This window comes from Vombatus ursinus, unplaced genomic scaffold (assembly GCF_900497805.2).
Source record: "Vombatus ursinus unplaced genomic scaffold, bare-nosed wombat genome assembly UNPS02010284.1, whole genome shotgun sequence".
Taxonomy (NCBI): Eukaryota; Metazoa; Chordata; class Mammalia; order Diprotodontia; family Vombatidae; genus Vombatus; species Vombatus ursinus.
The window spans coordinates 9,245,402-9,272,422 of NW_020950062.1; positions in this window are offsets into that span (position 1 = coordinate 9,245,402).

The following is a 27,021-nucleotide window of genomic DNA, read 5'->3' on the forward strand; positions in this document are numbered from 1 at the left end:
TATCAGAACTTTTGATAACTGAAAATGAGTTTGTTATAATCATTTGCAATGGATCATCATATAATATTGCTATTATTATCTACAATAATTTTCCTGGTTCTGCTTATTTTACTTTGCTCAGTTCATACAAGTCTGTCCAGGTTTTTCTGAAATCTGCCTGTTCATCATTTCTTATTGACAGTAGCATTCATTACATCCATATACCATAGCTTGTTCTGTCATTCCCCAATTGACGGGTATTCCCTCAGTTTCCAATATTTTGCCATCATGAAGAGAGTTGCTATAAATATTTTTGCACATGTAGGTCCTTTTCCTTTTTCTTTGATCTCTTTGGGATACAGCCCTAGTAGTGGTATTGCTGGGTAAAAAAGTGTGCAAAGTTTTATAGCCCTCTGGGTGTAGTTCCAAATTGCTCTCCACAGTGATTGGATCAGTTCACAACTCCAGCAAGACCAGAAGTATTAAATATGCCCTCTCTGACATGGGGCCAGCAATCCCAAATACTGCCATTGGTGGCCCCCATTTCTATTTGAGTTTGAAATTACTAAGCTAGACTTCTAGGGTTCTTTCTAGCTTTAAATTCAATGATCTTATTATAATATGAGTAATAATTCCTGATATTTTTTATATTTAGTCTATCACCTCCTCTCAGGGGGTGAAGAAGTAGAAGAGAATAAGCATTTATTAAGCACCTATTGTGGGCCAGACACTGTGCTAAGCGATTTTCAATTATTTCATTTCATCCTCACAACAACCCCCAGTACTTGTTTTTATCCCCATTTTACATTTGAGAAAACCAAGGCAGGTAGAGGTTAAATGACTTGTCTGAGGTAGGATTTGAACTCAAGTCTTCCTGATTCCAGACCTTTTGCTCTATCTACTATAGCACCTAGCTGCCTCTATGAAATGAAATAATGTTTATAAAATGCTTTACAATCCCTAAAGGACTGTATAAACATCAGGCAGGATTATCATTATCATTATTGTGCTATGCTATGCTGCTTCCACTGTCCTGCAGAGATTATGCAATGTATGAATCAAGAGCTTTCAAGCCACATATTATGAATAGCATTTATTAAGAACTGACATTTATAATGGGCTTTAATATTTGCAAAGTACTTTATATTTGCCATCTAATCTCATAAAAGTTTTCAGAAGCTAGTGTGACATATATTTTAAAGATGGAGAAACTGAGTTTCAGAGCTGATATATAAGTTGAGTGTTGGAGGTAGAATTAAAAATCAGTGAACTGACCTGAATCCAAGGCTAGGAAAAGGCACAAAGGGGAGAAAATGTAGTGTAATGGAAAGAAGAGTAAGAATACCTGGGTTCAAATCCCAATTCTAGGAAAGACTTAGATTCATACTTATCTATTTGATTTTGAACCAGTCACTTAATAATCCAGGGCCTCAGTTTCCTCATATATAAAATGAGAGGGTTGCATCCATGATCATTACTAGGGAAGGGAAGAGAATAAACATTAACAGCACCTACTACGTGCCAGGAACAATGCTAAACACTTTTCATATTATTTCATTTGATCTTTACAACAACCTTGTGAAGTAGGCACTATCATGTTCTTTATTTTACATTTGAGGAAAACAAAAGGTAAGTGACCAGACCAAGGTTTCACAGTTAATGATTGTCTGAAGTCAGATTTGAATTGAGGCCTTCTTGACTCTAGGCACCACACTTAATCCACTGTACCATGTACATTATTATACTTACTCTCCAAAACACGATAGCCACTAATTATACAACAATTTTAAGGTTTGCAGAGTACTTAATGACAATAGTTCAATTATCACCATGGCCCCAGAAAACCATTGCTATTGGTAATATATTTTGCAGATGGAGACAAATGATTTAAAAAAAAATTTTTCAGCCTGTATGAACACAGATCCTCTGATTTCAGATCTTGTCTTTGTACATTATAAATGTTCACGTGGGTGGAAGTTTAGTCCATTTAGTTGATACTAGTCACAAAGTACTATTTGAGGATTTCTCATGACTTCCAGGGACAATTTTTTCTATGACACTTTATCTAACCCACTGCCAAATAGCAGTGCTCCAAGTTATTATGCATAATGCTGAGAAGTATGCTTTTAATAATCCTGCAAATTCATCACATTGCCTAATCTTAGGAAAAACAAGGTCTATAAAGGATTGCAACTATGGCCTGTGCTTGGTTCTCATCTATTTCCAGAAATGTAAACATTCTACTTCAGGGCTCCATGTTGTTTTTTGCTTCATTAGAGAAGAAAGAAATGGCACTATCCTTATTATTAAGACTCAAAGCAGTGATCTTAACTGCAGGTATGTTAAGGTTCCAGGATACAGACCAGACTCCATTGCTAGTATGATATAGCAGACTTATGCCATCTGTAATTTCTTAGTTTAACATCATGGGACTGTAAATATGACCTATAAGGAACATATCCTAGCCAAGTGCAAAAGGCACTTAAGGAATGTTTATTGCTTGCTTGTTAGGTGCTTTGATCATGTTTAAACCCCCTCCTCTTTTTTTTTTAATTACAGATGTGGAAACTGATCCCTTACTTATAAGGAATCTTATTAAGTGACTTGCCCAAGTTAAACAGATCATAAATAGATGATACAGGATTGGAATATATGTCTTCTCACTGAGAGCATAGTTTTCTTTTCTATCCTCACCAGAAAATTGGGTAGTAGTAAGTCATGATGCCAGCAGGCCAGCTACAAAACTTCTCTAGGCAAAATCAGTTCCTGAAAATTATAGTAAGATTCAAATGTGTTAGCTCTGAAGGATAAAAGCACTAACATTGAACTGCTATACCTCCTGGTAGTATACAGGATGGTCTCTAGTATGCACAGTCTCTATTCCCAAGGAGTATAAACTAGTCACTCTACTAAAACTAGGAAATTACATTTACTTCTGCAGGCTACCAGAGCACTACTTTGTGCCTTGGAATGATGAAAGCACTCCCCTGTCCATTTTTTTTAATCTTGGAAGTAGCTTTCTGGCTCATAACTTCCAAAGTTTATTATAATGATCTTTTCTTGACTGGACTTGTGGTTTCATTGGTGCAGATGACTTCTGGTGAGGAACTCCTTCCACCAATGAAGATAAGCATTCTCTTTGCAACTTATAGTCTTAGAGAGTTGTCTGGGAACACTGAGAGGTTAAAAGATTTGCTCAGGGTCACATAACCAATGTATGTCAAAGGCAGGACTTGTTCCCAGATTTCTAATTTAAAAAGTGTCACATATATTTTATGTAATTTAATATAGCTACCGAAGTTAGACTGAGCAAGTCATGAAACACCTAGTATTTCTGTCCATGAAGCATTGATGATAGACTGTTCCCAAGTAGAGTGTTTACTAAAATTAAAAAAAAAAGATGACTAATTCATGATTAATTCCATACAAAGGCGTCTTTGATTATTTAACTGGAAACACTGTCCAAATTGTTTTCATCTGCTTCAGAGTAGCACTATAAACCAGAATCACCTTAGAAGATAAACAAGACAACTTTGTTTTCTAGCTAAAGACTTTGTACTTTTATTTCAGCCTTTTTTTACCCACTCATTGAAAAGGTTACTTTTAGAACACTGTTGTTTAATTTCTATTGGTCACAGAAGAAAAAAATCATATATTGCAATGTAATTAAAAACAGCCCTATTGACTAAAACCTCAATCAACAGATATGTCTTAAAAGTTGCTTTTCTCTCACTATCCTCCCTTCTAAACCTATCACTTGAGCATAGGATTTGGAGTCGTATTTACTAGTCAGTTGGCCTTGGATAAGTCATTTCATCTATCTAGGTCTCAGGGTACTCATTGATAAATTAAGGGAAATATCCAGATCTTTATTTTCCCATGGAGCTCTAAAGGCCTATAATTTAACTCTAAACACAAGAGCAGTAGTATAGTGTATCAAGATAGTGCAATGTAGTGAATAAGATTAGTTAATTAATTGACTTAGAGTCAGTAAGAGGTAGATAAGAATTCTATTTCTGAAACTATTTTTTAGACTGTATAAAACACTGAACCTCTTCCTTACTCATAGATAGGTAGCCACATCAATTGGTGGAGAGAGTTCTTACATTGGGAGATGTGAGACATTCCCTTCATATAATTGCATAATAGAGTGGTAAGAACTTTGGAGTTGTCATAAGACTATCTGGGTTTGAATCCAGATTCTGACAGTAGCTGTCATTTTACCTCTTTAAGTTTTATTTTTTTTATCTGTAAGGTGAGAATAATAATATTTAGATGGCCTGCCTTACAGGATGATTGAGAGGAAAATGATTTATAAACCCCAAAGTATTATGTGAATGTGAAAGTATTATGAAAGAATAGGTTATGTACAGTTTTGTGATACCTTTCTCTGGGTAGATAGAAAGATTACCTATTTGCCTCCAGGGTAGAATTTCCTTTTCAACTTTCATTTTCTAAACTTAAACACCTGCTTGCCCCTTCAGTGCAAAGTAATAAGATAGCTCTTCTTTTCCTTCATTTGCACCTTGTTTAGGTAGAGGTTAGCTAGAAAGATATAGTTCAATAAGATCAAACCAGAAGCTATTACATTAGACTACTTCTGTTTTGCCCCAAGGGGCAGAACTAGGAGCAGTGAGTAGATGTTGCAAAATATCAAGTTAAGGTTGGGTATAAGGAAAAACCTTCTTAAAAATTGGAGCTATCCAAAAGTGGATTAGGCAGCCTTGGGGGGTGGGTCACCCTTTAGTAAGGGTCTTCAAGCAAAGTCTGGGCATGATGGGGTGTCTTTTTCATTTCTTAGTTTGGACACAATTCCTTTCCAACTATTCTACTGTGATTCTACATGATTAAGGCTTTCTTCTTCAAAGGCCTTGTACTTTCCAAACCAATCCCAAACACTGGAGGAGTTCACTTCATTTGGATTCATTTTCAGGTCCAAATTGCTTCAGTGTTTTCTTCCAAGTCCATTGCCTCATGTAGAGGTCAGTGGGTATCCATGGTTTAATACTGTGGCAGAGTTCAGGCTTAAACTCCATTTCATCAACCCCCACTATGACTTAATGGGCATCCTTGCTGCCATGTGGTACACAAAGAACTGAAGTCCTGGTAATATGTTCTCAACAGTGTTGAAGAGGCAAAAGTAAAACAAACCACCCAACAAAGAGAAACAAAAGAAACCAAACCAATAAGAAGAGAAAGTGACTAAAGCTACTTTGGGCACTTAATCATTTTGTAGTCAGTCCTTGGGTAAATCATTTCATCTGCATGGGAGCTTTCTGAAGCATTGTGGAACTAATTTGAGGATATCCTCATAGCAACAAATGCCAAGGTTAGGCCAGTTTAAGGTCTGTAGGACTGCTGTTTACAACTAGAAAATTAAACTCAAACTATCTCTTTTCTAAAAGCATCCATTTTGTGTGAACAAGTGTTCAAGAGTTCATCTTACAGTGCTCTTAGAACATGTAACATCTTTAATCCAACCTGTGACAACACTGGCAGATTTATTCTGACAAGGAGAAGAATGATGTAGTGAGTGGGGGTGCCAGTCAAAACCAATTATCATTGTCCTGGCTTGACAGGGCATGAACAAGCTACCTAGGACTCACCCTCTTCTTCTAAGATAGTTATTAGTGTGGTTCTGATTTGGGATGTTCCGAGTTGGATCTTTTAAAAAACAAATTCAGATGTGGTGACTGTTTTATAAGCCCTCCAAATGGGTCAACCTGAATCATCTTTTGAAGATGGCTCCATTATGAAATGAATCAATTGCTTCCTGGAACCAGACCAATGAAAAGAACCACCCTAAACTCTGATACACTCTGACCATACATTTCCATTTGTTTGAATCAGGGCAGCCCAGGGAGAGAATTAATAATGATAAAGGGCTCTGTTGAAGCACCTTTCAATCAAGGATATAGAAATGCATTAGAAACATTAATTAAACCACACAGCACCCTATATAGCATATAAATATCATTTTTGTCAATTTCCAAGATGTTATAGGGATGTCAACCAATTTTAAAAGGTCAACAAAAGAGTCTTGTTTTTAAGATTCATTTTCAAACACAGGACAATTTCTTCTTGTGTTAAAAACATATGACAGGAATAAAGCCATGGTTGCATACGCTGCAGGTAATAAATTAACAACATCCCCAAAGTGTCTCAGCCTAAATGCTGGCACTCTGGGGTAAAGTTCTGCTAATTATTCTTATGTTGGTAAGACATTCTCCCACAGTTGACTTTATTAATACAACTTTTTGGTACTCAACCCTTGGTTCAATGAAGAGAGTGCTGTATTTGCAATTAGTTCTTGGTTCAACTCCTTGCCCCGCCACTTTCTATATTTGTATACTTGGGCAAATCAGTTTATCTGGGCCACAGTTTCCTCATCAGTGAAAGGAAGAGGTTGGACGAGCTAGCTGATCATATCATCCCTGTCAGTTTTTAAAGTAATATTTCTGATTATGTCAGTATTCTATAACTAAAATGATTGATTGATATTTTTCCTAATTTGGGGGTTAGTTCTCCTCTTTTGGTGTGTGTAATAGTGGTTTCCTTTCCAGAATCATCATTACCTCAAACATAATCTCATCTCTTCCTTTTAGTTCAAGTCAAGTCAGATCAACAAGTAATTATTAAGCATTGCTTATATGCTCTGGCACAGTGCTGAGTGATAGAGATAAAAAAAAATTAAAGAAAAAAACAGTCCCTGATCTCCAGGAACCCGCAATCCAATGGAGGAGACAATATACAAATGACTATGTACAAATAAGATATAAATAGGATAAATTGGAGATAATCAACAGAGGGAAGTCACTAGCATTAAGGGAGAAAACAAGGAAGACTTGTGGAAGTTGGGATTTTACTTGGGATTCTGCTACATAAATTTATCTTTGCCTCCTTCACCCACTCCATATTTCTTATTACTGTTTCAATTATCCTTTCTGTACTCAAACTTATATATCAGAACCCTTTTCTCTTCCTTCCCTGAAAACACAAGGCTTTCCCAATGTTTTCACTCTGTAAAGAAGGGCCTGTATTTATTGGGTAATTATTTTGAATGTACTTTATGTTGTATCACTGTAGATTGACATTGTACACATGTAGAGGTAGAAAGCTCCATTAGTTGCTGGATGCAAATTTTCTCGATTATATCAAGGATGTATGTTTCACTTTAGTAGAGTAGAAATGACATTGTATTTGGAGTCAGGAGGCAACTGGATTTAAATCCATTTCTATCACTTAATAGTTTTGTGGCCATGAGCAAGACAGTTGAACTCTGCATCTCAGTTTTCTTATGTGTAAAATAGAAATAACAATGTTTGCAGTCACCTCCATTGTGGTGGTGTTATGAGGATGAAAATAAATAATGGACGTAAAGCACTTTATAAAAAATAAAGTACCATAAAGATGTCAGTTGTTGTTGTTGTTGCTGTTACTGATTAATTAGCCTCCTCAGTATAATATTTCTAATATTTTAAAAATGAAAAAATGATGTGCTTCCTCCTCAAGAAAAACTATTGTAAAAATGTATAGATTTGGAGTTCTGTTGGACTTTCAGAAGGTTACAATTCTATTAAAAAGGAAGGGACTAAACAGAGATGAAATCAGAGCTTTTTTCCCTAGGTGCTGATATTAAAGGGGGGGGTTCTTTCTACCTGTAATGATATTTTCTTCCTCTGTCTATCCCCATATCTCACAATCCTCTATTAGTTTTATACTATAGCACTCCATGTGTATTTCTAATTTCTTACCCAGCCCTAGAATGGTTTTCTGAGGTTTTATCCATCTCCTCCAGTTCTCCTTCCATCACTGCCACACTCCACCCCCAGTCCCCTTGCAACTTCCCCTCTTATTCTCTAAAAAAATTGAATAGTTAAAAAAAATTGAATAGTTAAAGGTCATCAAAATCCTTTGAGAGTTCAGGATACAAACATATTCTCTGGGGGAAAGGTTACCTTAGTATGATGGCACCCAAAAGAATAAGCTGTCTATAGTAGCCCTCCTTTCCAACTTAAACAGACTAGCTGTTTAATTCTGGAGCTAAATGATGTGAAAACACTTCTTATGAATTCTTTGTTAAGGAAACCTTTTTCTGCTTTTTCACCATTCCAGGGCTTATCAAAAACAGGAGAGGATGGCTGCCATTTCAATGCACTAGTTTGGTTTTGGAAGGTATGTAATTTCATCAGTCCAAGATGGAAAAAGTAGGAGTTGGATTATGTATATGTCACATCTGGTTTTCTTATTAAAATGCACTGCTCACCCTCAGAGCTCTTATGAGCCTATATAACTGAAATTATGTGTTTTGATTGCTTTTGGGTTTCATATATTAGTACGTTGGCTGGTTCTTTGGATTTCTTTTTACCTTAATTTCATTCAATCAGCTTTGTGTTTTTGTTTTCCAAAAGATCTCAAATTTTCAATATTGGGAATTATTATTTTTCTGGAAATGCAGAAATATGGCAGTATCCAAAGTGCCAAATACTATGGCTAGTTGTGCTTTCTCCATACATGAAAATTTCCATCACCCACGTGTGACCTGATTCATATATGAACTTATTTTCAAACAACAAAGACCCCTTTTTCTTTCAAAAACACTTTGAAAATTTTGCAACTTCTCAAGTATGAAATTAATTCTTAAGAAACACTGTATTTATTGTGGGTTACTGATTAAAGGGGCACCTAGGAATGGATCTCAAAACCAAGAATTAATTTTTTACTTAATGTATAATTTATAATCAGCTTGTTTCTAACAATATGCCCTCTGGAGTCCTGAGAAGAGAGAATGTCTATCCAGTGCATTTCTGGACTTATTTGAGAAGATCAGTTATATTGGGATATACAGAGATCTTTAGCTTATCCTTTAGGCTCCCCAAATTCCATGCCTGTGTTTATTTATGAAATTGCTATGGAGAAGGATTACTAGAAGAGATGGAAGTATATTAGATGAGAGAGGGGAGATACAGACAAATTCTTTCCTGTCATAGAACTCATTATTTCAAGAAATCTACGATCTCATCAAAGTGCAGATTACAATCTATCCACATCTATTTTTGTAGTTCTTAACCATCCCTTCCCTATATGTTCTAAGATATTTATAGCAGCTTTCTTTGTGGTGGCAAAGAACTGGAAATTGCGGGGATGCTTGTCAACTTGGGAATGGCAGAACAAGTTATGGTATTTGATTGTGATGGAATACTATTGTGTTGTAAGAAATGGTGACCTGTATGATGTTAGAAAAACATGAAAGGCAGCTAGGTGGCACAGTGGATAGAGCACCAGCCCTGGAGTCAGGAGGACCTCAAAAACTTTTGACTTCAGACACTTGACACTTACTAGCTGTGTGAACCCTAACCTTGATTGCCTTGTTAAAACAAAACAAAACAACAACAACAATAACAACAAAACCATGAATGGACTTGCATGAAATAATGAAGAATGAAATAAGTAGAACCAAGAGAACATTGTATATAGAAACAATAATATTGTTTTAAGAACAACTTTGAGCAACTAAGTAATTTTGACTATTACAAATACCCAAATTAACTATAAAGGTCCTATGAAGCAAGGTGTTATCTGCATCCAGAGAAAGAACTGATAAATAGAAGTATGTGTGTGTGTGTGTCTTTCTCTATATATGTATGTATATGTATATTTGTGTATACATACATATGTATGTATGTATGTATGTGTACTTGTGTCTAATGATATGATCTCTAGGGTGGAGGGGAGGGAAAAAGAGAAAAAAAGAAACTTACATGATAATTATATATTTAAAAGGAATAGCAAATTGTACATAATAGATTAGCAGTTTCATGTACAATCGTCTTTTTATACTATGTTATAGAAATGCTTGTATTATTCTATAATCTAAAAATAAAATGAATAAAACTAAAAAAAAATGCCTTCCCATAAATTGTCCTTTGAAGCGTCTGTCCAACATACTAGGTAACTTGGTCCAGGTATTTTGACATTACATTAAAACTTCCTTGCCCAATTCTACGTAAATCAGAGTAGGGGAAACCTAATTAATACCTTCTTTTCCTCCATAGATTGGCTTACATAATTTTTTCCCCCTGGTCAGGCATGATTTCATTTAGAAACTTCTGAAAAAGAACTTCCTCTATCAAAGCCAACTGGTTACGTCTCTGAAGCTTATAGTCTTAGAGACTTCATTGAGACAATGAGAGGTTAAGGGACTTGCTTAGCATCTGTAAGAAGCAGAGTTTGACCCTAGGTCTTCCAGGCTGGCTCTTTATCTGTTACACCACATTACCTTTACAGTAATTTCACACCAAGCCTATTCTTTGCCCTTATCATGACATCTGATTCCCTATTCCCCACTTCATTTCCTACAATATTGCTTTACTTGCTACCATGTTCAACCTTGATCTCAAGTTTTGCCATTCTTGGTCATAGAGTCCCTGAATCTCAAATTTGGATGGAACTTCAGTGTACTTCTAACTCCACCTGAACAAAAACACTCCTCCATTACATACCTGACAAACAAGTGACCATTCAACTTTTGCTAAAAGATATTTAATGAAAGGGACTCTATTATTTTCTGAGGCAGTCTATTCTACTATTAGATATCTCTACTTATTATAAAGAATACTCTTACTCCAAACCTAGATTTGTTTTTCTTCAATTTCATCCATTGCTCCTAGTTGTGTTTGGTACTCTAAGGCTAAACAGAACAGGTATGCTCCATCTTCCATGTGATGGCCCAGAAAATACCTGAAAATAGTTATCATATTCCTCCTAAGTCTTTTCTTATTTAAGCTAAATATCTCTTAAACTGATCATGATTGAACATAAACACTTGAAAGAAAATTATCTTTTCCCCATACTTTCTCTACCTTCCAAGTTCATTGTTTTTTTTCTATACTACCACCATTAACCCTCTCTCACATGTTCAAAACATTTAAGGTTGCCTTTGCCAGTTTCCTCTCTGTCTTATCTATCATGTCTAAACTCTTACCCAATCTTATACATATATGTGCAACATCTCATATCAATCCCTTTTCATTTGATTATGTAGAGATGGGTTAGATGATAATATGATGATTAAATAATAAAATGATTAAATAAGTGGTTAAATTGCCAGATGTAGAACATATTTGTCAATGTTTCAATGTCTACATAGCAGGAGGTCTCCAGTGTCCCCAGGGATCTGCACTTGATCCTGTCCTGTTTAAATTTTTCCTCATTGAGTTGGACAAAGGCGTGGATCACATACTTGTCAAATTTGCAGATGGCACAAAGCTGAGAAGGATGGCTAATACACTGGAGAAAAAGAGTCAAGATCTAAAAGGATCTTTATAGACTGGAGCACTAAGGTTAAATTTAATAATAAGAAGGTCAATAGAGAAAAAATGTCAAGTCTTATACTTGGATACAAAAATCTATTTCATAAGTATGTGATGGGGGAAGATATGGATTGATGACAGTCCTGAAAAAGACCCAGGATTTTTTAGAAGATTAGAAACTCAGAATGGATAAGCAACATAATGTGGCACTCCCCAAAACAAATGTGGTCTTTGGCTTCATTAAGAGGGGAATAGCTCTCAGAAATAAGGAGGTTATAGGCCCACTTTGCTCTGTTTTCATTAGGTCTCCTCTGGGATTCTGTCCTCAGTTCTGGGCAGCATCACAGTTTAAGAAGGCCATTAATAAGCTGGAATGTGTCTGGAGGTGGGCAACTAGGATGGTTAAGAGAATTGAGGCCTTGACATATGAGGGTTTGTTGAGGGGAGAAATGATAGCTGGGTTCAAATATTTGGGAAGCTATTGTATTGAAGAAGAATTAAATTTGTTTTATTTGTCCTCCAAAAAAGGCTATGAAGTGGTAGAAGTTTCAAAGAGGCCAGTCTGGATTAGATATCAAGAAAAAAAATTACTAACAGAATTTTCCTAAAGTATAATGGACTGCCTTGACAGGTTATACGTTCCTTCTTCTTGGATAACTTCAAGTAGAGACAGACCGATTACTTTTCAGTTATATTATAGTAGTGAATGATTTGGTGTATGGGTTTGACTACTTGGCTATTGAGGTCCCTTCCAACTCAATTTTTGTGATTCTGAGTGCAATTTATGTAAGAAATGATATAATAATGTAATTAATTCTTAAATTTATAAATGTGTGCTTCTTTTGAGCATAATTGTTTTATTTTTGTCTTTGTATTCCCAACACTACTACTGCCTCTGGTGCTTAGTAAGTACTTACTATTTACTGATTGATTGATGAATTATTATTTTACGCATCCTTCCTTCTCACAGTACACTTTTTTTGTAGCTCTTTAATTGATTTTGCTATGCCATAGTGTATATTATGACTATCTTTTTCTTAAGCTTTAACAACTCTAAGTGCTATAAAATGTTAAGTGCTATGTTAATTTTATTTATCATTTCCAAAATGAAGGCTCCCTGTTGTCATGGATTTTACAATTGGTAATAGCAATAATAATAATAATAATAATAATAATATTTTCCCATTTAATGTCAATATATGATTAAAGATTTATTGTTATTTCATACCAGAGTTTCTGTGGAAATATCCAGTAAAAATGAACATTTTTCCATTCCCTATATTAAATGATAATAATTATAAGATATATAAGGGTAGGGAGTCCCTCACCTAAATTTTACATCTTTCCCAACTCCTAACATAATTTTTTTGTACATGATAGGCACTTAATAGGAATGTGTTCAAAGAATGAATAAGTGAATAGTTTTTAAAGAATTATTTCAACTAGAGAGATAAAGTGACAGAATGACTTGCTTATTGGCCTCTGTTTTAAGAGTGGATAGGGATGACTTTAGAACTTGTGGAAAAGAAGTGATAGAGCAAATATTTTCATCCCACAAAATTCTGTCCTTAAATGTAAGAAAAATTATTTGTGCTTGTTACCAGAAAGGAAAAAATGATAAATAATAAGGAAATCATGGGATTGTAGAATTAGTGATGGAAGGGACTTTAGAGAGATTTTGGTATTCCTCATTTTACAGAGAAAGAAACTAACCCTGGAAAGATAAAATTACTTGATTAAGGTCCCAGAGGTAATAAATAACATAGTCAGTATGTAAAAGCAGGTCTTTTGACTCTAAATTCCCAAATGACAGAGCTTCATAAAAGAATATTCAACTTTCTTATTTTTGTTAAGCTCTTTGCTCCATTTCCTTTAGAAAAATCTAAAAAAAAAAAAACAAAACAAACCACCCAACAAGATGTCACCCTGATTTTACTTCATGCTAAGTAAGCAGATCATATTCATGACTGTCTCTACCTGCTTGACCATGTTAAAGCTAAAGAAGCCATTCAGTTGTATCCAACTCTTTGTGACCATGGCCAACACTGTCCATGGGGTTTTCTTGGCAAAGGTACTGGTGTGCTTTGTCATTTCCTTCTCCAGTGGATTAAGGCAAACAGAGGTTAAGTGACTTGCCCAGGATCACATAGTTAGTAAGTGTCTGAGACCAGATTTGAACTCAGGTCTTCCCAACTTCAAGGCCAGCACTCTATCCACTGAGCCACTTAGCTACCTACAGCAATTCATGCCTGTCTCTACCTGTTTCACCATAAGACTCTTTTCTATGTTAAAGCTAGAAAATAGATAATAATTTGTTATTATGATTTAAGAAGAATATGAGAAGATATAGGAAAGAGTGTACTTAAATGTGGTCTAATTTTAGGAGCACCACTATATATCTATCATCTATTGATCTACCTGTCATCTATCTCTCTCTCTTATCTCTCTCTCTCTCTCTCTCTCTCTCTCCCTCTCCCTCTCTCTCCCTCTGTCTGTCTCTCTTTCTCTCTCTCTCTCCATCTATCTAATATATAAAGGGACCCTCTGGGAAGGATTTATGAGAGGCCATCAACAAGAATCACATGGGTTAAGAAGGCACAAATGAACTGCTATCTGCTCCATGGTAGGAAAAACCTATATCCATACAAAGGGAGATCTGTGAAAATATGTAAGTATATTTGTGTGTACGAATATGTGTATGTTCTTATCTCACAGGAAGGAAAATGTTTCTCCTAGAAGTGGATGTTATCAGCATCTATATGGGCATTTATAAATCTATCTGTAGAAGGTTTATTTCACTCATTAGAAAAAAAAAAAACCAGGAGGCAGAGTCAAGGTGGTAGAGAAAAGGCAGCTCCCTAAGTTCTCCTCAAAACCACTTCTAACACCTTTAAATATCACCTAAAAACAATTCACCAAAGGAAGGGGTGAGATAATTTTCTAGCCAAAGACAAGCTATAGGATCGGCAGCAAAGATCTGTTGCACCTTGGTGAAAGTGGAGCATAGGCCTTGCCAGTGCAGACCTGGCCCCTGCAAACCAGGAGCAGGTCTTGGGAGCCACTGAATCTGCAGTAGTGGCAGCTGCTTCTGGAGCTGTCAGACCACAGAGCAAGTTGAACAAATGATCAGGAGATTACAATAGTCTCTTCATTGGCACTGGGGGCAAGACTCTGTTGCTTTACCCCTACTTGGGCCTGGGTGGCAGTCCTAGGGTGAAGAGGAGCACTAGCACACCAGAACTTGCAGCCACAGTGGAGCAGGGACCCTTGTCACAGTTTTAGGGCAGAAAAGAGTGCTTGTGATCATTCACAGCCCAGAGCACAGGCCAGCAGAGTAGTAAACACACCTTTCCTTAGATCATACCACCTTGGAAGAACTGAAAACTTACAGATCTCTAGAAGTATCTCTGAAAATGGCTGCACAAAACTCCTGAAACTTGAGACAGTGCATCCTCCACCCTGGAAGCAGAGCCCCACTTTAAAAGAGTTAAAAGTCAAGAAATAGACTGGAAAAAATGAGCAAACAATAGAAAAAAAATTCTGACCACAGAAAATTACTATGGTGACAGGGAAGATCAAAACACACACTCAGAAGAAGATAACAAAGTCAAAGCTCTAATATCCAAAGCCTCCAAGAAAAACAGGAATTGGTCTCAGACCATGAAAGAGCTCAAAAAAGATTTTGAAAATCAAATAAAAGAGGTAGAAGAAAAATTGGGAAGAGAAATGAGAGTGATGCAAAAGAAGTACAAAAAGCCAGTGAGAAGAATGTCTTGAAAAGAAGAATTGGCGAAATTGAAAAAGAGGTACAAAACCTCACTGAAGAAAATAATTCCTTAAAAAATTAGAATGGAACAAATGGAAGCTAGTGATTATGAGAAATCAAGAAACAATAAAACAAAACCAAAAGAATGAAAACATAGAAGACAATGTGAAATATCTCAACTGATCTGAAAAATCGATCCAGGAGAGATAATTTAAGAATTATTGGGCTTCCTGAAAGCCATCATCAAAAAAAGAGCCTAGACATCATGTTTTAAGAAATAATTAAGGAAAATTGCCCTCATATTCTCAAACAAGAGGGTAAAATAAAATTTGAAAGAATCCACCAATCACCTCCTAAAAGAGATTCCAAAATGAAAACTTCCAGGAATATTATAGCCCAATTCCAGTAAGCAGCCAGAAAGAAACAACTCAAATACTGTGGAGCCACAGTCAAGATAACACAAAATTTAAGCAATGAGAAAGATGAATGTACTGGGAGAAAGGGAAAGGGAAGGGGTAGAATTGGGTGAATTATCTCACATAAGTGAGGCAAAAAAAAGTTTTTACTGTGGAGAGGAAGATGGAGGAGGTTGCAGGGGGAGTGAGTAAACCTTGATCTCACCAGAATTGGCTGAAGGAAGGAATATACACTCAGTTGAGTATAGAAAGTAGGAGGGGAAGGGACCTAGCAGTGTCATTACTAAGTCTGTATCCAAAAAGAGATTAAAAAAAAGGGAAAAAAAACCAATGTGTACAGAAATACTTATAGCAACTCTTTTCTGGTGGCAGGGAGTAAGAAATTGGGAGGATGCCCATCAATTGAGAAATGGCTAAACAAATTGTGCTATGTGATTGTGATGGAATACTATTGTACTATAAGAAATGATGAGCAGAATGATCTCAGAAAAACCTGGAAAGACTTATATGAGCTGATGCAAGGTGAAATGTACTGTGTGCAAATAACAGCTATATTGTAAGGTGATCAGCTGTGAATGACTTAGTTATTTTCAGCAACACAATGATCCAATGAAGGACCTACAATGAAAAATGCAACTCATCTCCAGACAAAGAACTGATGGTGTCTGAATACAGACTGAAGGAAACTTTCTTAACTTTATTTTTCTTGAGGTTTTTTTTTGTTCTATGTTTTCTTTCATAACATGACTGATATGGAAATGTTTTGCATAACTACACATGTATAATCTATATTGAATTGCTTGCTGCTCAATGGGGAGTGGAGAGGGAGAAAGGGAGAAAATTTGGAACTCTAAGTTTTAAAAACAAATATTGAAAATTGTTTTTGCATGTAATTGGGGAATAAAATTTTAAATGAATTAAAAACAACAATCACAAAAACAATATCCTATTGAGAGAGTTTTCCTTCATTTATACTATCAGTTGCCTCTTATGTTTTCCCAGGGATCATTTCTTGAAGCAGTTCATTTTTATCCTGTCCTGAGATTTTAGTGAGAGTCATTTACTTGAGGTGGTCTACAGTAAATATTAAACATTCCTCAGGAGAATCAATTACAAGACTGGGAAAAATATTGTAATACTTGTTGTTGACATTATGAGGATCTTTACAGATGATGATGCTCTGGGCCTGGATAAAAATGAATCTTCTTAGGTATTTTTTTGAATTTTCATTTATTTTGTACTATACACGCTAACACTTTATCTTCTCAATTTCTCTTTGTATCAATTCCTGAATTTGAGAAGTTTTTAATAAAAAGGATATTTAACCTACCCCACTTCTGCCTATATTTGAATAGCCCTCTCAGGGCCCATATATTTATATTGGAATGCCATTCTTCCATTTCCTTCAATAGAACTTGTTTTCAAAATGTTAGTTTGGGACATTCTAGATGAATCCATTTGCGATTTCTTATTTTTTAATGTGGTTTCAATGAGTGACATTTGTTCAATGCAAGGTGGTATAAAACATATTTGTGTCACTCAGCCACAGGTGTCTAACACTGTATTTTCTCATTTCCTACTGTTGGGAGAGGTTTTCAGTACTTTTACAGTCACTTGGTATGTCAGTAACACCTTTGGCACAGAGGCAACTTCCCTTAAGACTCAGAGATGGATTTTTTTTTCTTTCTGCACTGGATTATGGTTCTTTTTGAGTGCCCTGTCACTCAGGAACTTGGCTGCACAGACCTACTCTGATGATTGACTCTTATAACAAATAGTCATTATGATGGGAAGCTGTGTAATATCAATATTGATAGGTAGGAAATTAAAGCAGCCTTAAATCTCATTGACATGTGGCAATTATGGCATGGCAAAGCCATAAGCAAAGACCTGGCATGGTATGAATTCATTTGAAAAGACCACTGATATTTTCTGCAAGTCAGCCCTATATACTGACAGCTAGTTGTCTGAAGAGAGAGAGTAAGCAGTGTAAAAGAAAGATGCAAGGCTTGTCTAGAAGTCAAACAACTTATATCACAGCTTTTCTTAGGGTCACCTATATGTTTAATTAATTTTTGAGTCAATATTTATTGAGCATCCATAATGTACTTCTGGAAAATCATTGAACTCCAGGGAGCTAATTCTATCTCTTATTGATAACTATTTAAATCCAGTCTGATTTTTTGCAATTAACTTTTATTTATTCTTCAAAAAATCAGAATTATTTCCCAATAATCCATTGAAGGTTCCTTTGAAACAAAGAAATTGAGTAAAACCCAATTAGCAAAATGATCCCATCTAACAACATATGGAACATTCTGTACTTATAATTATTTTACAGTTTATTGGGCACATATTCTAAGGTGGTCAAAGATAGAAAGAAAAGTTGTGAATATAATGAAATAATGAAAGCAGAGGACTCTCTGTGGTAGCAAATAACTGAAAATAAAACGGGTCTTCATGGATTAGGGATTGGCTGAACAAATTGTGCCATAGAAATGTAATGGGACATTATTGCAATGTGAAAAATAGCAAATGCATGGCATTTAGAAAAACATGGGAAGACCTGTGTAAATGTCAGTTTGATTTTAATCGAATATTTACTAAAATAAATCTGTATATTTACTAGAAGAAAAGACCTCCAAAAATATAGACTATGGGTAGTGTCTTCATTTTGCTACTTATAACTTTTCATCAATTTCATATTACATGCTTCATAGAATACAAATATCTCCCTATTCATCATGCATCAAGTAGTTACATGACCATCATCTTCTAGTATATGCAAGGTAACTTTAATATTATATTCAGTTTCACTTTCTTTTTATACACAAATGCCTATTGTCATTCTTGTTTTCTTCCATATCCCAAACAATTGGTAGCAGGCCAGGTGAATTAAGGCAAACCTGGATTTGGCAATTTTGTCATTCATTTAGCGTATTTTCATTGTTTAGAAAAGGTCAGTTGTAAATCCATAGGAAATAAGTCAGATTTGTCTCAGGACTGGGTGCTCTTTAGCCAGAAAGTAGTCAATGAAGCTAATAGTGGGTATGAACACACCACAACATGTAACAAATATGGAATTGTAGTCAAAGAAATGTATGAGGGAAAAAATATCAGATTGGCTGGATGCAGGGCAACAAGGGAGGGCTGAGTGATCAACAGTCTCAGTGTTTCACATGATGCCCTAAGAAAGTGATAAGGGCTGCTGGCAGCTAATTTGGAAGGATTTTCAGTGGTAAACTTGGGGGAGAATATGGGATGGGCACAGAAAATGGGCAGGCATGTAATGGTTAAGTTATGCATCATTGTAAGAAATGTCAGCATTAATGAAGTCACAGATTTATTTGTCTGAGCATATAATTAGCACTGCCACAGATTCAAGAATGAGACAGAAACAGAGACATATAGACCAAAAAAAATCCAAAAACAACAGACAGAGATGGACAGACAGTGTGGGGACAGGAATGGAGTTGTAGAGTAAGACAGGCAACTTGGGGAAGAGAAAGAAGAGGGGGAGAGGTACAGATAATCCCTTACTTAAGCATGGGTTGCAATTGGGAACACTTGGCAGCATAGACCTGATGGACATGGAAGAGTGCTGGGGTGGGGGGCAGGAGTTTGAGGTCTCATTTATATAGGTTTTCTGTGGGGGACAGACTAACTTATCTGTGCCACCTTAGAGTTAATTCATTAACATATCCAAATCATTTCAAAGTTACCAGTAAAACTTTAAAATTAACATATCTACCTTATCACAAAGTTATCAGCAACCTTTGGTATTTTGCTGGTTTTCCTGTTGATGTCTGGAACTTGTTTGAGATTTACATACATTAGGACCAAAAGGCTCCAACAGCAAGGCCTAGCAGCTTCCCCTGATTTATTTTTGTTTGTTTGTTTGTTTGTTGTTAGGCAATGGGGTTAAGTAACTTGCCCAGAGTCACACAACTAGTAAGTGTTATGTGTCTGAGGCCAAATTTGAACTCAGGTCCTCCTGAATCCAGGGCCGATGCTCTATCCACTGCGCCACCTAGCTGCCCCTTGCTTCCCCTGATTTAGCCCATAGTCTCAGGATATGATTTTTGGTTAATATATGATACAGTTTGCCAATTGTCTTCCTTTGATCTTTTGGATGGTCTGTACATGATTCTGGGGGAAGGGTGGTCGGGGGGGCCAGAACAAAATACAATTTTAACATAAAGGCTAACAGGAAATTCAGGCATGAGAGCACCCTATGTTCCTTAATGCCTTCAAATCACCTAGGCCAAATGAGTCAGTGAGGTAGTCAATAAACATTTATTTGTTGCCTACTATATACCAGACATTGCTCTAAGGGCTGGGGATTAAAAGAAAGGCAAAAAACAAAGAAATAAAAACAAAAAATCCAAACAACAGCAAAACCAGTCTCTGCTCTCATAGAGCTCTAACAGTCTAGTAAGAAAGACAACATAAAGAATAACTATATATGTTATATATATACATATATATATATAGAATATATATGCAAGGTATATGTGGGATAAATTGGAGGTAATTAATAGAGGGAAAGCATTAGCATTAAAGGGGATTGTGAGAGGCTTCTTATAGAAAGCAGAATTTTAGCTGGGACTTGTAGGTAGTCAGAGAAGTCAGGAAGTAGAAATGGGGAAGGACAGAATCAAGGTACCGGGTCAGTCAGTGAAAATGTGAAGAGTAGGGAGATGGAGTATTTTGTGTAAGGCACAGTAAGGAAACCTGTGTCACCACACTGCACAGTATATTGAAGAGAATAAACTGTAGGGAAACTAGAAAGGCAGGAGGAGGCCAGATTCTGGAAGACTTTGAATATCAAACAGAAGATTTTAAATTTGATCCTGGAGGTAATAGTGAGCTACTGGAGGGATAAGCTAGGTTCTCAGACACAAAAATGACTGGTATGTGTGATTGCTGAACTACTGAATTATATTTGAAAGCTCATGAGGGGGGAAGAAAGGGAGATAGCGGAATATTGGAGGCAAGCAAATGTTGTCCTGATTTTCAAAATAGGGAATTGAATTAGGTCCATAACCTTTAGGCCAGGGATCTTAACTGATTTCTGAGAAAATTCAAAAACACATAATTGAAGAGACATCGATGACAATGAACAAGCCACATTAGTTCACCAATAGATTATATCAGACTGTGCTTTTATTCCTTCTTTTGATAATGCTATTAAAATAACTGATCAAGAAATGATGTATGAATATCTTGCCTAGATTTTAGTAAAGAATTTGATAAAGTATTTCATGCTATATATTTTCATAGAAAGGAGACAGAATGACAAAAAAATAGATGGATATGGAAATGGTTGAATGATTAGACTCAAGAAATCATCATTAATGGTTAAATGCCAACTTGGCAGAAGTATCCAGTGTAGTGCCTGGGGATCTATATTTGGTCCAGTATTATTTATTTATTTTATATATATTTTTTAAATTATGGAATAAAACAAGTATTTTCATTACATAGTACAACAAAAAAAGATGATTGCATATAAAACTGGAAGTCTATTATGTACAACTTGCTATTCTTTTCAAATATACAGCAAAATTATCAGGTAAATTTCTTTTTTTTTTCCTTTCCTTCCTCCCCCACCCAGAGATTGCTACTATACATATATGTGTAAAATTATTCTATACATACTTCTATTTATCAGTTCTTTCTCTGGATGCAGTGCTTTTTTTTCATACATCCTTTATGGTGAATTTGGGTATTTTTAATAGTCAAAATAACCTATTCATTCAAAGTCATTCTTAAAACAATATTGCTCTTACTGTATACAGCGTTCTCTTGGTTGTGCTCATCTCACTCCTCATTATTTCATGCAAGACTTTCCATGTTTTTCTAAAATCATTGAGTTATTTAACATTTTTCTCAATGATGTAAGTAAAGATATAAATGGTACATACAACAAATTTGCAGATGGCACAAATCTGGGAGGAAAAACTAACACAATGGAAGATAGGATCCAAAAAGATCTGGACAGAGCAGAGCCTTTGACTGAATCTGATAAAATAAAGTTCAATAGGAATAAATATAAAGTTTTGCATGGGATCAAAAAATCTAATTCTCAAGTATATGGTGTAGAGGCCTGGTAAGACAGCACTTTATCTAAGGGGCTTTAGTAAACTGTAAAATTAATATGTACTAGTTGCATGATCTACCAAGCCAAAAAAAGCCAATGTGGTTTTATACTTTGTTCAGAGGCACAGCATTCAGAAATAAGAAATTTATAGTCACAATAAATGTTATCTTAGTTAGATTTAACCAGAAGAACTGTATTTAGGCACCACAGTTTGAATGTTTAGAGGAGGGCAAACAGGAAGGTGAAAGGTTTTGAGTCCATGTCGTATTAGGGTTAGTTGAAAGAACTTGGGATGTTTAGCCTGCACAAAAGAAAATTTTCAGTTGGGAGGAGAGGATGGAAAGGGTATGATAGCTATCTTCAAGTATTTGAAGGACTATCTTGTGGAAGAAGGATTGGAATTGGTCAGCTTGGTCCAAGAGGGCAGAACTAAGAAAATTAGCTAACAATATCTAACATTTATATGGCATTTACTATGCATTAGGCCCAGTATTAACTGCTTTACAACAAACTTATTTGAGCCTCATAACAACCCTGGGAGGGAGGTATTGTTATTATCCCCATTTTACAGATAAGTAAATTGAGGAAGACAGAGGTTAAGTGATTTGCCCAGAGTCACACAACTAGTATGTGCTTGAGGCTGGATTGGAACTTGGATATTCCTGACTATAGAAAAATAGCAGAGAAACATATTTATACCTAATGTAAACCAAAATATGCTATTAATGAGAACTGTGTCAGAGTATCATGAGCTCCCCCAGGAAGTTGTGAGTTAATGCTCATTGGAGTTCTTTTTTCTGTCATGCTCAGCTTTATTAATGTGTTTTGTTTTTACATTACATAAATTTACAGATTACTCCCACTTCATGAGAGGTCTCTTGCAATAAAGCAAGACAGTTAAGTAAAACTAATAATGCAGTCACCTCATGTGAAATTACATACACTTTCATATCTATAGTACCGCTTTACCTTTCTATTCAAAATTAATAGAAAAAGAAATATGTTTCTATCCATTTATATTACTATCAATTAACTAATTATATATGTATATATAATTTCTCTCCCACCCTTTACCCCATCGGAAAAGGAAAAGAAAAATAAATTCCTGAAACAAATATTCATAGTAAAGCAAAATGAATTCCCCTCAATAGCTGTGCACAAAAATGTATGTCTCATCCTGTACCTCAAATCCATCACCTCTCTGTAATGGATAGTATGTTTTATCATTGCTTATCTGGGATGATGAATGGTCATTGTATTGATTGTAGTTCTTGCAGCTTTCAAAGTTGTTTGGAAGTCTTTTTTTTTTTTAAACTGGGCAGTGGGGTTAAGTGACTTGCCCAGGGTCACACAGCTAGGAAGTGTCAAGTGTCTGAGGCCAGATTTGAACTCAGGTCCTCCTGACTTCAGGGCCGGGGTTCTTTCCAATGCACCACCTAGCTGCCCCTGGAAGTCTTCAAATAGAGGTTGGTTGCTCATTTGTCATGTTATTTGTCATGTTATGTCAAGTTATAGTGGAGATTCTTTCCAGATGTGAGTTGGTCTAGATAGCCATTGCAGTCCCTTTTGTACTGTCATTTGGAACTCACCATACTGCCTCTCATAAATGAACTAATAAATAAATTTTTAAAAAATTCTTTATTGGTCTACACAGCCCAACTTTTGCCTCAGATAAGATGGTTATGTTGTCATAGATAAAAATGTAAGGTACAATTATGGATTAGGTGGCTTGCATGAAATGTTTTTAACTCTTCCTTTTCAATTGTTTAAACATGTCCAGAGATTTTTATTCTCTTATTTTTTTTTAATCTCCATTATACTGACCTGGAAAAGGTTTCTAGTTTTAATAGCTAAAGATAATCGTGCAACAAATGAGGGAACATCTTTTTTTGGGGGGGGGGACATACATTGTATAACACCTTAGATGTCAGTGTGTCTGGGAACCAGTAGTATTATCTACTCAGAATGTTCCCAGTTATATCTGAATGCCTACTGCCTACAGTTGAATTGAGTAAGGAATTATTATTCTTTGCTGGTGAGGCAGTCAGTGAGCAGATGAAAAATTCTCTCCCGAATGGTTCATTGAGGAGAAAAATAGATCTTCTGAACTCTACTTTCAAATATAAAGTTAGAGAGATAAAAAAAAATCAATTAAGATCTTAAGGCAAGATAGAAAATTTAAGTATTTGTATTGATTAAAAATAGTTCTAAATGAATAAGAGAATTCACAAAATCTTTGTGATACAGTGACTTCATGAGCCTGAGAATTTCAAGAAATCATCCTTTGAAGTACAAGATCAATCTCCACCTTAGCTTGATCAATATTTGACACTATCAATAAATATTGACATTTATCATGACTAAAATCCATATCTGCTTATTAGACAAAGTTTGGGTAGTTATAGCTAATGGTGAAATGATTTTGTATAGTCGCTGACCCACATCTACGTTATTTTGAAATATATACCATTTGATATTTTTTGAAATGGTCACATAGTCTTCATATGCATACATACACACATACATACATGCATGCATGCACGCATACATGCATACCATATATGTCTATGTATACAATGTATACATATCATATATATGTATATGTATACAATGTATACACATAGATATATGTATATGTGTGTATATGTGTCTACAGGGTGTTCCAAAAGTCTTAGTGCAGTTTTTAAGTTTTTATATCCATTAATTCTGAAAACTGCACCTTTGTCTAGGTATATGTATATGTTTATGTGTAGGTATAGGTATTCACCTTGGATGTGTGTGTGCAGATATATACACACACTTATTCTCTCTGCATGTTTATATACACATGTGTATATATACTTATATGTACGCACATGCACATGCACACAAACATACATATTTTATATATATGTATATATATATATATGTATATATAAATATACATATACACAACCATTCTGATATATGCCCCCTAACCTGTTGGCCCTTATTAGCTACTGAACTGACACTCAGTCTTTCTTAGAATTAGAACAAGAGACCACTTACTATAAATAGCATGCTTATTGAACTCTCAGGTGGCTCAACTTCCCTACTATGTCTTCTGCAGAAGATGGGGGCATCAATTTTGCCTGATGTTACCTTTATAAGAGTCATTCTTTTGGGTCAAAGTACTACCTGCAGAAGGCCCTTGGTTACCTGGAAAGATATGAAGCTTGTAGTTTCTCGGAATAAGAGCTGAACCAGATCTCATTGGACAACCATTCCAACCCATATCTGAACAACAATCATATCTACCAGACAAGTGCTCATTTAGCCGCTAACTGAAGACCTCCATTAAGTAGAATCTATCTACCTTCTCCTAAGGTAGCTCATTTAGGATGGCAATGATATGAGGACTTTTTCTTTGCTACTTTTTACCCTGTTACATTGAGCCTAAATCTGCTTCTCGGTAACTTTTATGTATTGCTTCTAATTTTGCCATCTGGGATGAGGAAAAACAAATTTAATTCTACTTCCACATGAAAGCCTTTCAGATATTTGAAGATAGCTTTTATGTCCCCCTGCCAAACTCCCCACAACCTTCTCTTTTTCAGTCTAGTCATTCTCAGTAACTTCAAGTGTGCTCTTAATTCATTGTACCAGATCTCTCACCAACCTAGTTCCCTTCCTCTGAAAGTGAATAATTCATTCCTATGTGATCCAATGGTTACTTATGAAGCAAGGTTGAATTGGCCTTTTGGGGCCATGACATGAAGCATGCTCAGAGTTGCCATTCCTACTTCTCCTCCACCACCTGAGATCTTTAGGTCAGGATTCCAACTCTGAATAATTCAGGGCTAAGAGGTCTGTGCTTAGAAATGACAAAGAATCCCTTTATTGGTTGCAGAGCCAGAAGAGCTAATGATATGATCCAGGGGTACATAAAAGGTAGTGAAAACCCCACTCAGTCTCTCTCTCCCTTTCTGGCTGCAAATCATGACCTCCATGCATCTGTGAGCACTTGGCCTCTAATGCACGATGTCCTGCCTAAGTAAGCCTGACTTAGATTGGGCTGCCTTTGTGTGTGTATGTGCACTCCTTCCTGATTTTAGGCAAAGGACTGTCTATTTCTCTATTCCATGCACAGAGAGTGGATAGGCTTTAGTTTCATTAGCCCCTCTAATGAGGGAGGTTAGCCTTTTTTTTCATACATTAATTCCTTAAATAATCACTCTGATGCCCTGGGAACAAACTTAATTACAGATTAGGTTATGTTCTATGTCTAGGGTGTTCCCCAAACAAGACATAGAAACTACTCAATGTACAAGAAGAGGGGACTTTCCCTAGTTTCCCACCATGACCTCCATGCATCTGTGAACACATGGCATCTAATGTAAAATGTCCTACCTAAGCAAATTTGACTTTGTGAACTTAGAGGTGGCATGATGATATGGTTAAAAAAGGAATTTCTAGTAGCTACTCCACTGTTGAAGGAGAAAATGGTAACTGACAGAATAATTAACCCAAGCCTGGACATTTGACCAGTAGACACATGCCAGAATTTGTTGGAGACTGAAGACCTTAGGGGAAATATAGAGTACTTCATTATTAGTCCTGCAAATACTTCATTTTCTGATTAAGTATCAAATTCCCAGCAGATTATAACAGTAATTATAAATAGAGTTATTTTAAATCATGCTTTCTTATGTTAAATATTTCTTTTATGTGTAGGAATAATAATAATAATTATTATTATTGTTATTGCTAACATTTATATAGTGCTTACTATGTGCCAGGTAACAACTCTGGCAGGTAGGTACTGCTGCTGTTTGTCCTTCATTCTCAAAGGTGATATTAAAGACGTGGCCATGACATGCAAGTGAATTGGATTTAAGTGAGTGAGGGCTATGCAAGGTCACCAGCCTCACTTTCTCCTCTGGAACCATCTGGGCCCAGTGGCCAGATATGGATCAAGACAACTGGAGATGGCCCAGGATGTAGTGGGAGACCTTGGCCTTTTCAAGCTAAGGTCTTTAACAGGTCTCAGTTTGACTGTGGCAGTGCCCATTCAGGGACTAAAGCTTAATAAAAAAAAATGAGGAGAAGAATGACCTTTCTAAAAAAAATAGATCTAGGAGGGGAAGACCCTCAGTGTTTCTGGCCAAAATAGAAACGATTGTTATTTACATTCATTCTGAGCCAATCAGGGCTTAAACAGTGACCAAGAAGGGGTTGGTCTGGGACCAGAGGGATTTGAGGTTAAGGCTGATTTTTAAGAGAAAAAAAAAACAAAAAAAGTTTCAGAAATTAAAATTTACATTCCCTTTGGGCAGAACACCAGCTGGTAAGGGTGTGATATCCTATGTGGAGAGTGAATAAAAAAAAGAAAAGAAAGAAAGAAAGGAAAGAAGAAAATGAAAGGAAAGACGAAAGATAAAAAGAAAGAAAGAAAGAAAGAAAGAAAGAAAGAAAGAAAGAAAGAAA